Source organism: Cupressus sempervirens, chromosome 1, assembly GCF_028749045.1.
Source record: "Cupressus sempervirens isolate cs-2001-9-10 chromosome 1, ASM2874904v1, whole genome shotgun sequence".
NCBI lineage: Eukaryota > Viridiplantae > Streptophyta > Pinopsida > Cupressales > Cupressaceae > Cupressus > Cupressus sempervirens.
This window is the reverse complement of record NC_143118.1, coordinates 528,417,847-528,434,198: the sequence shown is the minus strand read 5'-3', so window position 1 is coordinate 528,434,198 and position 16,352 is coordinate 528,417,847.

Sequence of the window (16,352 nt, the reverse complement as noted above, 5' to 3'; positions counted from 1 at the left end):
ATGTTAACAGGGGTGTCACACACTACTTCATTTAGGATCTAGGTGGAGGTTGGAGTTCACTATTATTGATAGATTGCTTGAGGGCAAGTAATGTTGGGAAGGGAGGATTGTAATGTCCCCATTGGTTGTTAGCATCATAATTTCAGGAAGTAGCCTAATATTGGATCCTCATAGGCTAATGAGGATGGTTAGAGGGTCTTCTAAGGATTGATTCATCTCCAACATTCAATGATTTCTGGATTGACCTTCATTCGATGTCATTTGGATTCCATTTGCCATACTTACTATGTATAGTAAGTTAGGGGTAACAAAGATGGACCCTTACTATTTTTAGAAAGTGTATTTGGTCATGTGGGGAATTATGAGGAAAGATTCCTATTTCAGATGGCACAAAAATAAAACAAGTATTTCAAGAAATATTAAAGTTCAACTGATTAAGTGAATTATTTAAATATTTTAATGTTATAAAGTTATAAAGTTACTTAAGTGACTAAAACATGAAATAGTATTTTATCCCACATTGCTAAGTTGTTTGAGCCTCTCCTCGTTTTGAAGTTATAAAGGAAAGCATTTGCATTGGGATTGTTTCAATGAATATGATATTAACATATTGCTACAAATAGTTACTTTAATGTGAGTAGTAACTATAAGGATGAAACCCCTCAAGTTGTGTGAGGAAGTCGGATGACAACCCAACCCCTCATTTAGTTTAACATATAGCTCTAGGTAGAAATTGACAAAAAAGAAGGTGACATTGTTTCAGGCATTGAAAGTAATTTATCTATTAGATTATACAGTGAAATAGAAACTAGTTGCATCGATTTTTCATCCATACTTTACACCAAAAGCTGGTTCCAACTAAGGAAGTGAATAAACGACCATAATAGAATTTTGTAAGTGTAGGCAGTGTGTGTGACAATCCTATAGGTAGTTGAAGGGTGATCTACAACAGAGCAAGGAGGATACTAGGGTTGCAAACCACAATATGGGTCATCAATCATATGCTCACCCAATACATGACACCTCGTCTCTCACTAGTGAAGACCATTTGTAAGAAGAGTATAGTCTACGGGTGAATCCTAACAACATTGTTGGAGTTCCACCAATCACAATAGGAGTCAAAGAACCTTGGCTACTTACAAAAATAGTATCTCATGTCCCACATCAAGAAGATGATATTAGGTGGTTGACTATAAGTGGAAGAGTAACTTGTTGGAAAATTAAATGCAATGGCCATTTCTCCTTGGAGCCAAATGCTCACCTACCACCTCTGATGTCCAGAACAGATAGAAACATAAATACGGTGGGTGAGATTTTTGAAATAAAAAATGAGGGGGAAAATGGAATGTGACAAAAGGCAATGTATCTACATTCATTTTAATTTAGTCAAATTATTCAAAGATTCAGTTTAGCAGAGCAGAGCAAAGGAAGAAGAAGAAAGTGGTCAGCAAATCCACTTGTTGTAGAGACAGAAGGAAGTATGTTCAGTGTCTCCAGTTGCACATGATACCTCTATTCATTCTGTGAGTTAGTTGTTGTTATTTTTCTTATCTTGTTGAAGTAGTGATTGCTCCAGGCACCATTGTATGCAACCATTAGAGCTGCAAGTTTAAAAGTTTATTGAAGTTTGAAGTATTATCAATTTAGGGTTATTTTAGGGTTTTTTGGTTGAAGCCAAATGCTCCCAAATTTTGTAATGGTTTAATCAAGTTGAATAGTAAAGTAAGAAGGCATACTTGAATCCCATTACTCTTCTCTTGAATGTTGTATTTGACAAATTTTGTTTTGAAGCATAAAACTTTGGCTCTCTGGTTTTAATGGTGAAAGAATTCACATTGGATTTTTTCTAATTTATAATATTTTAGTTGAAATAGAACACTCAGCGCCTACTGCATTTTCTCTTCTTGTGCCGAGCTCACTCGGCACCTATTGCCTGTCACTCGACATCTATTGGTGCCGAGCAAATTGCCACTCGACACCTTCATGTGCCGAGTAAAACTGGCACTTGGCAATAGTTTGTGCCGAGCAAATTTTTAAGTTTAGGGTTGTGAGTTTTTGAAGTTGGTTTATATTTCTCACATGGTGTCAGAGCTTTGAGGCCCCACATCCACAATGATTTAGTGAAATTTTTTTTCTGAGATTATTTAACATGGCAGTAGATACATGAAAGATATGGCAACAACCACCATCCTTTAACGGGAAAAATTATGATACATGGGCAAAGAAGATGAAAACCATTATGGTTGCAAATGATTTGTGGGAGTTTTTAGTTAATGGGTTCAATGATGTGACAGACCGAACTCAGTATGCTACCCTCACAAATGCACAAAAGACTCATTTGAAAGAGTCAAGGAGGAAAGATGCAAAAGCATTAAGTTTGATTGAAGCAACAATGACAGAGATAGTATTCCCCAAGATTGCAGCAGCAAATTATGCAAAAGATGTATGGGATATCCTTGAGAAAAACTTCAAGGGGACTGATAAAGTCCGTACTGTAAAGCTACAGAATATAAGGAGGGAGTTTGAGAACCTTCAGATGAAGAAAAATGAATAAGTTGTAGACTTCAGTTCAAGGACCTCCAATGTGATTAACCAACTAAAGTCAAATGGAGAAGACTATCAAGAGCAGAGGATAGTGGAAAAGATATTGAGGAGTTTACCTCATAAATATGACAATTTGGTCATGGCCATAGAAGAGGCAAACGACATCACTATTTTGACAATGGATGAGTTGATGGGTACCCTTCAAACCCATGAGCATAGGATCAACAAATCTACATCTTCTTCCCAAGAGCAAGCATTCAAGGCTTAGTAAAATCCAAGAGGAAGGGGGAGAAGAAGAAATGGCTCAAGCAGGAACTCCAGAGGTAGAGGCCGAGGTAATGGATGACAAAGAAATGCTATAGTAGAAAGCTCAGGAAGAGTAGATGGAGCAAGTAGCTCACAAAATACTTCAAGAGGAGGTAAGAAAAACTACAACTCAAATAAGAGTAATGTAGAATGATACTACTATCATAAATATGGGAATTATGCAAATGAATGTTAGAAGAAGCAAAATGATCAGTTAGGAAAAGAAAATGTCGCTGATGTGAACATGGGAAGTGGAAACAATGACACTGCTTTCATCATGTGTAATGTTGGTGAAGAAGGAATCCCTGAGGTTTGGTACCTGGACAGTGGATGTAGCAACCACATGAGTGGTAATGAAACCTTGTTTTCATTCATTGACAAGAGTTTCAAATCTGAGATTAAAATGTGTAACAATGGAACCCTACAAGTTGTGGGCAAAGGATCTATTATGGTCCACACCAAGAAAGGCGAGAAGAAGGAAATACAAAATGTGTATTTTGCCCTTGCTATGAAGCACAATTTGATGAGCATTGGTCAGATCATTTAAAATGGATACAAAGTGCTAATGGAGAATGACAGGTGTATCATTCAAGAAAAAGATGGGAGCAAGAATTTATTTGCAGTAGTTCAAATGACAAAGAACAAAATGTTTCCCTTGAAGATAGAGACATGTTTCTCATCTCAAGTTATTGCTGCACCTCCCACACAATCAGCTCTAAGGAGTGTGATTGAAGACCCCTCATGGCTATGGTACCTTAGGTATGATCATCTTGGCTATGCTGGTTTAACTTTATTGTCAAATAAAAGAATGGTAAAAGGTTTGCCACGTATAGGAAATTCATGTGACAAGTGTGAGGCTTGTATTTTGGGTAAGCAACATAGGCTTCCCTTTAATTCTAAAAATTCTAGGAGGGCTAGATATCCATTAGAATTAGTGCATACTGACCTAGTCGGTCCTATGCAAGTTACTTCCATTGGGGAGAGTACTTATTTTATGACATTTATAGATGATTTTAGTCATAGGAAATGGGTGTATTTCTTAAAGAACAAATCTGAAGCATTTGATAAATTTTTAGAATATAAAGCCCAGGCTAAAAGAGAATGTGAACATTATATGAAGGTCCTCAGATCATATAGAGGAGGGGAGTATATCTCTAATTCTCTTATAAACTTTTGCAGGAAACATGGCATAAAGAAAGAGCTCACAACTAGTTATAAACCACAACAGAATGGAGTGGATGAAAGAAAAAATAGATCCATTGTTGAAATGGCAAGGAGCATGATGAAAGAGAAAGGTCTCCCAACTAAATTTTGGGGAGAGGCTGTGGAAACAACAACTTACCTAATTAATAGGTGTCCTACTAAGGCAGTCTGTGATAGAATTCCAATGAAAGCATGGTCATGAGGAAGATGGATAGTTGAACACCTAAGGGTGTTTAGATGTGTTGCATATGCACATGTGCCTAAAGAGAAAAGGAAAAAATTGGATGACAAAGGTGTGAAGTGCATCTTCACAGGGTACAACTCAGAATCAAAGACATAAAGATTGTATAACCCATTGAACAACAAGATGAATCTCTCAAGAGATGTCAAATTTCTTGAAAATCAGTCTTGGTATGGCCCAACTGATGAGTCATGGAGCACTTCAAGTAAAGTCCCAATTATGAGTGAAGAAGATGTTGATGAACAACAAGAAGAAGGAGAAAATAGAAGAAAAGGAAAGCAAGTTCAGTCATTGCCGAGCTCCTCTAGGCATGATTGAGTGTCAGTGCCGAGTACCAGTGAAGACCAAACTAGTCGGCAAAGCAGCAGTAGTGAAGATTATGATCCCACACTCTCCTCCTTGTTACCAAGAAAGACTAAGAGTCTTAGGGAGTATACCAAGATGAAAGGTATGAAGATTATGATGAGAGTGTTAATTTTGCGTTATTTTCTCATAGTGATCCAATATATTTTGAAGAAGCAATCAAAGAGAAGAAATGATGTAAAGCCATGGATGAGAAGATAGATGCTATAGAAAGGAATGATACATGGGAGCTAACTGAATTTCCTCCCAAGAAACAAGTGATTGGAGTGAAATGGGTCTACAAGACCAAATGTAATGCTAAAGGCAATATTGATAGGCATAAGGCAAGGCTAGTAGTCAAGGGCTACAAACAATAGTATGGTAGAGATTATGATGAGACATATGCCTCGGTTGCAAGAATGGAAACTATGCGTACTGTCATAGCAATTACAGCTCAACACAAGTGGAAGGTATTTTAAATGGATGTGAAGTTTGCCTTCCTAAATGGTGTATTGAAAGAAGAAGTATATGTGGAGCAACCACGTAGTTATGAAGTTGCAGGTGAAGAGAAAAAAGTATATAGATTGAAAAGAGCTCTTTATGGGCTCAAGCAAGCTCCAAGGGCATGGTACAATAGGATTGACTCATATTTGATGAGCAGTGGCTTTAGCAAAAGAAATGGTGAGCCAACTCTCTACATCAAGGTGACAAATGGAAATGTGTTAATTATTGTCTTGTATGTAGATGATTTGATTTTTACTGGTAATGACAAGGCTCTAATTGGTGAGTTCAAAGAGACCATGAAAAATGAATTTGAGATGATAGACCTAGGTCTCTCAAAATATTTTCTAGGCATAGAAGTAAAACAAATGCATGATGGCATCTTCATCTCTCAAGAAAAATATGCAGGGAAAATTTTGGAGAGATTTAAAATGAAAAACAGTAAGGCAACCCCCACACCAACAGCAGTAGGTCTGAAGTTGAGCAAGGAAAACTCTAGCAAGAGAGTGGATCCAACACTATACAAGAGTATGATTGGAAGTTTAATGTACTTGACTGCAACTTGGCTAGACCTAATGCATGCAGTAAGTCTGACTTCCAAATTTATGGAAACACCAAAGGATTCCCATTGGCAAGCGAGAAAGAGGATCCTAAAGTATGTGAAAGGTACCAAGGGATTTGGAATTTTGTATATTGCAAATGATGATTTCAAGTTGGTGGGATACACATATAGTGATTGGGCTAGAAGTCTAGATGATAGGAAGAGCACTTTCAAATATGTATTTCATATGGGATTGGGTGCAATTTCATGGGCATCTAAGAAGCAACCTATTGTTGCTCAATCTATAGCAGAGGTTGAATACATAGCAGCAAATGCAATAGCATCTCAAGCAATTTGGCTAAGGAGGATCTTGACAGATTTGAATAAAAGGCAAGAGGATGGAACCACAATTTATTGTGACAACATCTCATCAATTGCATTGTCCAAGAATCTAGTCTTCAATGGGAGAAACAAACATATATAGATCAGATATCACTTCATTAGAGAGTTGGTGGAGAATGGGGATATCAAGATGGAATTTTGCAAGTTTGAGCAGCAACTAGCAGACATTTTCACAAAGCCATTAGGCATTGGATCTTTTGTACACCTAAGAGAGTGTCTTGGTGTAATTGATTTAGATCAACACTGATCCTTGTTTTTTTGGCTCGGGACAAAGGGGGAGTGTTGGAAAATTAAATGCAGTGGCCATTTCTCCCTAGAGCCAAATGCTCACCTACCACCTCTGATGTCCAGAATAGATAGAAACATAAATACGGTGGGTGAGATTTTTGAAATCAGAAATGAGGGGGAAAATGAAATGTGACAAAAGGGAATGTTTCTACATTCATTTTAATTCAGTCAAATTATTCAGAGATTCAGTTCAGTAGAGTAGAGAAAAGGAAGAAGAAGAAAGTGGTTAGTAAATCTACTTGTTGTAGAGATAGAAGGAAGTATGTTCAGTGTCTCTAGTTGCACGTGACACCTCTGTTCATTCTGTGAGTTAGTTGTTGTTTTTTTTTTTGTCCTACTGAAGCAATGATTGCTCTAGGCACCATTGTATGCAGCCATTAGAGCTGCAAGTTTAAAAGTTTATTGAAGTTTGAAGTATTATCAGTTTAAGGTTATTTTGGGATTTTTTGGTTGAAGCCGAATGCTCCCAAATTTTGTAATGGTTTAATCAAGTTGAATAGTAAAGCAAGCAGGCATACTTGAATCCATTACTCTTCCCTTGAATGTTGTATTTGACAAATTTTTTTTGAAGCACAAAGCTTTGGCTCTCTAGTTTTAATGGTGAAAGCATTCACATTGGATTTTTTCTAAGTTATAATATTTCAGTTGAAATAGAACACTCGACACCTACTGCATTTTTTCTTCTTGTGCCGAGCTCACTCGACACCTGCTACCTGTCACTCAGCATCTATTGGTGCCAAGAAAATTGTCACTTGGCATCTGTTGGTGCCGAGAAAATTGTCACTTAGCATCGATTGGTGCTGAGAAAATTGCCACTCGACACCTTCATGTGTCAAGCAAAACTGGCACTCGAAAATAGTTTGTGCCGAGCAAATTTTTAAGTTTAGGGTTGTGAGTTTTTGAAGTTGATTTATATTTCTCACATAACTTGCAATAATTCATGCATATTGGGTCATGCGGACAATCCATCTTCAGTGACTAACTCCAACAAGAACAACTGGCGTGAGCAGCTTTAGAATGAAACCTTGTGGGGATTAAATAAAAGATGAATAGCTTAGTCTACTAGTAGTTGCCGAACCAGGTTATTTAACTCCCTTGTCTGTGTTCACAATATCAAGTGAGTGGGATTTAACATAACAACTATGTATGAATTCATTCTAAAATTATTTCTCTATAACCCGAGATGGATAAAATGTGTTCAAAATTTGTTATACTTGGAAAGTAATATAAATACAATTCTTTTATTGTCTAGGATTGTCATATTGTATGCAAATTTCGTAGTCATATTGTTATATATATCTTGAAGTCGAATGCTACACATCACCATCAGGTTTATTGCCAAGGTTTCATGCCAACTATTTGATAAAATACCTCTAAGCCAATGTCTAACTTATTGTTCAAACTAAGTTGGGATTACTACACTTTTTAGCCTTATAACACTTATTTATAAGCCATGTGCAAACACCCAACATGGTAGTGTTTTTTATATGATCACTAATGGATATATAAATAGTTCAATGTTGAGAAAAGAAATTTGTTATGATGGGAAATTTCTATTCTTACGAAGAACCTAGTTTGTGTGGAAATTTGGAGGAGTATGTGCTCTTATATTTTTGGCTAGGGGAGTTGCAGGGAACACTCATTTCAAATCATTTTTGACTCATTTCAAAATCTATCGAGTCAAAAATTTGCAAGTAAGTGTTATTAACAAATTTAGTATTGTGTTTGCTTGGATTTCAAATTGAGATATTTTACTTTTTATTTATCTGTGGATAGATCTGTGATACGATTATTAATTGATGCTTTTCTCAATTATTCTAATTGTAGTTGCATTCTATTATTAGAGTTGATGTTTTAATATTTATTGCCTACACTTTCTAATATTAACAATTGAAAACTATTTAAATGTGGAGATATTGCAGTGGTATAATTCTAGTCTTATTGAACCAACATTATTAAGGAATACTTGATAGTATCAAGAGTTTTGTGGCATTGGGAATTTGCATTGTGTTTACTACTATATTGGCCACTAAAGATGGAAGGAAAATCTCATCAATAGAGCTACTAAATATTCATCTTATGTGAGTTCTAGGCAAGAAGATACAAACAATGGGCTTACATCTGGATGTGAATGCAATCTCTGAATTCTTTCTTTGCACTAGGATAAAGCATGACTAGTATATTCTTTGGTTAGAGCATGCAAATACTTTGTAACAACTCTTCCTTGATATTAGGTTAGAGATTTAGAGGGAGCTTGAATGACAAATAGAGAGTGCCAAGTCCTTTGCAAAGGATCAACAAGCTCATGAAGCAATGTGGTTTTAGAAGCTCCTTGTTTGGTCAACATTAGAGCCAACTATGAATTATTGTAATAAAGAAGCTATTTATTCTAATGTGAGAATACTGCCCTTGCTGAGAGGGAGTCTTAACATCAGTGGCTCTAATATGAGGCAAAAGCCCTTGAAGTGATGTTTTCCTTGTATTGTATATTTCTTTGAGCTGGAGAATTCTAACATGAAAGCCCGTGAGAAATGTTTCTTTTGTACACATGGGAGTAGCCATGGTGGACACTTTATTGAGATATTCTAGTATGACATCACATTGAGTGACTCTATAATGAGCACTTGTGCATATGCTTCTTTCCACACATGGGAGTAGCCATGATGTACGTCATGTTCAGAGATTCCATAATGATATCATGTTGAGTGATTTCATGATGTGAGCTTGTGTATATGTTTCCTTCCACAAAAGGGAGTAGCCATGGTTGGTGCCATGTTGAGGAATTCTATGATGCTGAAATGTTAAGAGATTCCATGATTTAAATATTTTCTACAAATGGGTGTAGCCATTGCAAGCATCATGTTGAGAGATTAAATGACATGGATATGTGAAAAGATATCTCCCTAGTTAAGAGGGAGTGTTGCAGATATAGCTTAGCGAGACATATTTCTCCCTATTTGACACACACACACACACACACACACACACACACACACACACACACACACACACACACACACATATTGCATTTTTTGTTAAAATTATCGAATGGTCCTCAATTTGAAAGGACAAGACATTAAAGAGCCAAGAGTTGAAACAATGAAGGGTCAAGAAAATAAAGGGTGTTCACTTTTAAAAAGAGAATGAGGGTCAAGGCAATGTTTTATAGTCTTTGAGAAGAAATTCATCAATAGATTTTTGACTCTTTTTTGAGTGATTGTATAAAAGAGGCATTTCATTTAATATTTGTAGATCATAGGGATGGTGTCATTACTTTAGTTTTGACCTAGTTTTGGGCATAGTGTAAATCCGTCTACTACTCTTTCATTAACAAAATGATTCTAATGGCTAGTTTTTTCCCCCTCAAGTTGGTGGATTTTGCTAGGACAAATTGTTGTGGCTTAGTTCATTATTCTTGTTTGCTATTTATCTTATTTTTTATCATAAAAACCAAAATATTTTGCATTTGAGAGGAATGTTCTAATAGCCTATTGACTTTAATTTTTGAATCCAATTCCTCTTCTGAATTCCTAGAAAATATTTGGTAAAGTATTTTTTCTCCTATAATCTACTACATAATTTTGGTATATAGTTAAAGAAACAATTTATTTGGTGAATTCAATAGTGGTATATAGTCAAAGAAACTAGTTATTTGGTGAACTCAAAGGTGGGGTTTATTGAATATTTTTCTTGCTCTTTGTATACATGATATTTGTTTACAATATTTAGTGGGTAAGAACAATAAGCTTACTCATAAAGGAGTCATGCAATATAGACATTCTATAAATTGAATATCATGTGATCATGACTTTTTAGATATTTTTTAGCTAAGCAAACAATGCTATTGTTCAAAGGTAAATTATCTTTCTAATATTTGGTGTAAAATAGAGGTCAACAAAGTTGTAACTTTCTAACACAAAATTTCTATTTTTCATGAGCATAGGTGCAATTTTGTTTGTCTGCAAGATAACACCTCCTCTCCTTTCTCCCTAAATGACAATATTTTTATTCTTTTTGAATTTGGCTTCCCTATTAAGAGTGGGTTGGTTTTATGGTTATCTTGATCATAATCACCTCTAGTGGTGGTCTGTGGGCAATGTGTGTTGGATAAAAAAACTTATTTTTCTTAGCGAAATATGACTTTTAGGTTTAGATTTTTTTAGTGTCTCACTCTTACTTGCACAAGTTGGTTTTTAAGTCTTGCATACCTTTCCCTAACATTAAATCAACCATTTCATTGTGCTCATTTTTTTTTCCAAAAATCTTTCTAAACTTTTTATTGTAGGGTTTAAAACATTGGAGAACATGAAATTGTTGTGGAATGATTGGGTGTAATTTTTAGGGGAACATTCCCTCTCAAAAGTTATGGTTCACTCTTTAAGCTTTTTCGTAAACCTCTTAATACTTTTCTAGTTTTGTTTAGGATGTTTAATATCTCTTTATATTTTATAGAAGATTCTTGATTTGAGGATTTGGAAATGCAATTGGTTATTTTTTTATAGTGGATAATTTTTTTTGACATTGGTCACATTATTTATTTGTATCTTGGCCATTGACATTTCCAAGGTGCTTTATGGGGATATATTGGTGGTTTTGCACATATCTTTGGAAGCCTCTATTGTGAGATACATTGCTTTAGGGAACTTTTGGTCTTCTTGTACAAATACAAGTTTCTACTTCAAGAAGACATTATCTCCTAATCGTTTGATTGTGGATGTTTTTGTTCATTCATTCTTTGAATCTCTAGGGGATGATCATTCTCCCTTGTTAGTGGATTGTTATCAAACCTTTGTGGTGCCTCTTAAGATGACATCCAAAAAGATGGTTGACCAAATGCTTTGTCACTATTTTTGTTGTTGAAAATTTGATCAAGTCTTATAGGTGTTAGAATTGTGACAATGCATTTGGTTGAAAATGGCCTCCCTTGTTAATAAGACCATTGGTCAAATTGTCAACCAAAGCATTGACCAATATGCCAAACCCATGATGACATCCTGGTTGATGCTTTGGTCAAAACTTCCACCAAAGATTTGTCGAAAGTTTGACCAATACTGGCCCTTGATCAACTAGGATGCCAAACTCATTATAACATCCTAGTCGATGCATTGGTCAAAATTTTGACAAATCCTTGGCGAAAATTTTGATAAATCTTTGGTGGAAATTTTGACCAACATGTTTTCTTTAATTTTTTTAAACTAGAAGATAAATATCCAAAGTAATCACCAATGGCAACCTAGTCAGTAATTAGTTTGGATATTTATCCTCAGGTCTTTGGTGGGTCTACCACCACCTTAAGATGAGATTTCAAAAACCTATATTGATGGCACTAAAAGTGGCTACAAGTGGAAAAAGTTGCCATCTTTCAGGGTGTCTCATTCCCTATATCTAGACCATGGAGAGGGAGAGAATATATGTTGGGGTCTTAGCATGCTGGCCCACCTATACCATGAGTGGGCATGAGAGTTAACCTTATCCTATTGATACTTAGCTCCCTCACATCGACATATGTCAAAGGTAAACCATAATAAACATGATTGAATCCACCCACAAAATAGAGGGTACCCAATATGCTTAATATCATATTCATAAATTATTGAAGCTCCTAGCAACACAAGGCCTCCACTAAATGATAAATCATTAAGACACCAAGATTAAGATGACCCATTCATTCCTCTAATTATAGATGGCTGTTAGGAAAAGTCATTTGAGCATGTAGTATAATTGCTAATCAATTCATTTTTGACATAACAGTTATTCCACAAAACAATAAAAAAGAATTATTTCTTAATTAAATGAATCTAACTACAATAGAATTGCATTGCCTCAAGTAGTCATTGCTTGAGGAGATGTAACCTCAGACTCACAAGTAACTTTAACACATCATCAAGTCACTAAATTTATTCCTCTAAAATAATACATAGTTGATAGTTGTAGTAACAACTTAGTGAATGAAAAATCAAGGTAGAATTTAAGTATATCACATGTGCATTAGCTAATCCAGCAACTATTCACAAAACTAGACTTTATTCATAGTCCGAGAGAGTGGGCTTAGTTACTTCTCAAATTCTACTAGGGAGACACATCACACGTCACTAACATTGAGGGTGACTTATTCCTTTATGAAACTAAAAGACCTCAACTAACTAACAGGTGTCTCAATGATGTTTGAACTCTTAATTGGTAGAAAAGAATATAGGAACATGCAAGAATCACTACATGAGTTAATGCAACACGATATTATCATCTCGCAAACTCATCCAAATCCTTTCGGTGTTAATACCTTCCAAGACAGGGTTGACAAAGTTTTTTGGCAATTGCATTTGGTCTATGTCCTCTAACTTCTTCCACACAAGTTGCAAGGGCCCTCTTAACAAACAAGTGCCCTTTCACATTATACCATTAATAACAATATAATAGTATAATAACCATGGACAATCACATACCATAATCATTCATTATATAGAACATATATATCATAATTAAGTGAAAATATTGTCCACACATTAAAGTTTTATGGAAGTAATGAATAGGATAAAGAAGCTAAAATAGTACCAATTACAAGACTCGTAACTTCCCCCATTACACTTTTAGTTGTGCTCACACAAACAAGGGCTTAAGATTAAAATATACCACATCACATCTATAACCTATGAATTTTTACTTAGTACCTTTTTTTATTGATTTTAATAATTTTATTGTTTTGGTTTGAGTAGAATTTTTTAAAGAGTTTCAATGTCTTCCATCTCATCATCAACATCTTCCGCCTGCTCCCCTACATCATCATTCTCATGGTCTTGCCAATACACAACTTAACTAAGAACATTTGAAACTTCATGTCAAGCACTACTATTATTACAAGCTTACATGGAAAATATGAAAATCAATCATTACCTCATGTTGATGTCTAGAAAATAATCAAGCATTTAGTATTTACTAGTTTATCTAAAAAAAAACTTATTAAAGTTGAACTAGACTTATACTAAGTGGCATAACATTGCCAGACAAGTCTTATTCTAAAGAAATATCTTGAAATTCTCTTCTTGTCACCTACATCTCCTGCCTAGTCAAAATCCACAATCCCCTTCAGCATCAATTCATCATTCCCTAAATATCTCATACCAAAGTGTATTGTGCCCGTCAATTGCAATAACTCATTGTATCTACCTTGACTATTTCAAAGACTATTTCTAACATGACTAATAGATGCATATTGTATGTCAAAATATGAAACAATAGGGTGTGTTCTTTGGAACAAAATATATTGTGGTTGTTTGGGGGAAGAAATCATTAAAATGAGTGCTCTTCTTTGTAAAAACCCCTCATTTGGAAGTTGTCAATTTAGGAACTGGCATGGTAATGGTTTTTGAAAGACCATCTGGCTATAATAAATTCCCTTTCTTTGGCAATAAAAATGTAAGTTAACTTGTATTGGCACCTCCAACCTTTACCTCATAGATTTGACCGCTTCTAAAGCTAAACCAAACAATGGATATATGGTGAGATGATGGAGTTTGGTCCTAAGATAGACATGTTGGCTCCAATTTCCTATATAGTAAAATACAATGAGTACACCCATTATTTAGTATAGTAATATAGGATATCATTTTTCATAAAACTCTTTCCATTATAAAGTAATCAAGAAGTAGAGAAAGATCAAATCAGCTAATGAATTGAAAAACAATGATTCAAAAAAGCTGCAAACATTAGATGTTGTAACATTTAGTAGGATACAATTAATATTGATAAACATCTTACTTGGGATCTTGAGGTATGCGGTGCAATACAAACAATACTCTACGGTCTTAGGTTGTACAAAGTTATGGTGGTCTCTATATCTAATTATTATGTTATCTAGGAACTCAAAACTTTTGTTCCCTCCTTGTAATCCATTTTTATAAAATTCCTATTTCAAAAGTTTCAAATTCATAATTATAACCTCAAAAAAAGATACAAAAAACATGAGCAATAAGAAAAACAACAAAATGTATTTAATGTAGATTATTAATTCCTCCAAAGTAGCTCACCTTTGTATGAAAATATGCAATGTCTAGTGCTAGACCAACCAATAGTTGTTATAGAATACATCTCATAACAAGTCTTCATGATATCCTTTGCAAGCTTCAGGTTTTCTATGTCCTTGATAGTCATTAGACCTTCTTCCATTGCCCTCTATTTTTTCAGGTCTCTAGTTGCCCCAAGTGCAAGGGTGCCAAGTAGGAAACATACCTTCAAATACAATTACAGGAAAAAAATGTTGGGTTCTAATAGAAACAACTAATCAATGTGACATGAAACATGAACAAGCAACTCATTTACCTGATTCTTAAGTTCTTAACAATGAGGATGAAACCATGACACCAGTTCAATTGGGAATCAAGCAAACAAATTGCAGTCAACTCTTCCATAACTATTCTCTTACCAAGTATGACTCTCTAGGCCACTTCTTAGGTTGCTACTACATTTTATGTTTATGAAATTTTAACATAAAAAAATCAAAATTAATTCCTTAGTTTGTGTAGGCTATTACTTGGGCTACTATACTCTCCATGGATAGATCTTTTGCTATTGAATAGTCCACATTATACACAATAATGTCAAATATGATTTCAGAGTTGTATGGTGCGGGCAATCTATTTTCATATTTCTACTAGGCCTTTGGAGATTTTGACTATGTTGTAGAGCTTGGTTATATTATGTTATAGCCTACAAAAATATCTGAACATGACCTCACATTCATCTACATGTTGAATATGGGGTGTGTATGCTAAAATGTTACACACTTCTATGAGTCATTATATCCAAGATTGCTCAAGAATGAGATCTCGAATAATGACTTATAGCTCTTTATTCATGGTGTACAAGGGTTTGTAATGGAGGCCCTCAGTTTGACCTAGTTTGTGGCCATGCAAGTATGCCATAAAATGAGAGATTCAAAGAGGAAAAACAAGAGTGCTTGTCTCCATGATCATCAAATATGCATGCAAATGAAGATGCAAGCTAATATAAATGATAACAATGCAAAGGAAGGCAAGAAATGAAATGTAATCTATGAAAGGAAATAACAATGCAAGATTAATCTATGAAAGCAAATATGACTCTATGCTAATATGAAAATGCAAGGATGAAGCATGATGATGGAAGCCATGGATGCATGAGAGAAGAAGACAAGAAGAGAGAAGTTGCAATGAAGCTCCAATGTCCAAACCCTAAGGCTCAAATTCCTCTAAAATCATTGTCCAAATCTACAACATAACAATACTATATCAACTAACATCTATCCAAATGAGGAGGAGGATGCTCCTTATAAATGAAAGAGTGGAGGTGGGAAGCTTCTCACAAGAGCAATGTGGGATAAATTCCTAAAAGACAAGTAAGAGGAAAAAGCCCACCACTTAGGCATATGTGCAAAAAAAAGGAATCTTTATAAGATTTTGTTTGATTTATTTCCTTTTTTCATAAAAGAGAGAGCTTTAAGTGGGGATTTATTTATTTAATTAAAAGAGGGATTTTCTTTTAAATAAATAAAATAAGATTATTTAATTAAAAGGGAGATTTTAATTAAATAAGATAAAGCTATTTAATTAAAAGAGAGATTTTCTTTTAATTAAATAAGATTAATTAATTTATTTAAAAGGATGTTTTTTTAAATTAAATTAAATAAGATTATTTAATAAAAAGAGATATTTTAATTAAATAAGATAAAACTATTTAATTAAAATTTAATTAAAAGAGAGATTTTCTTTTAATTAAATAAGATTATTTTATTTATTTAAAATGATGTTTTCTTTTAATCAAATAAGATAATATCATTTAATAAAAAGAGAGATTTTAATTAAATAAGATAAAGTTATTTAATTAAAAGAGAGATTTACTTTTAATTAAATAAGATTATTTGATTTATTTAAAAAGGATGTTTTCTTTTAATCAAATAAGATTATTGATGCAATGATCAAACCTTAGGAAATATTGAAATAATTATATTAA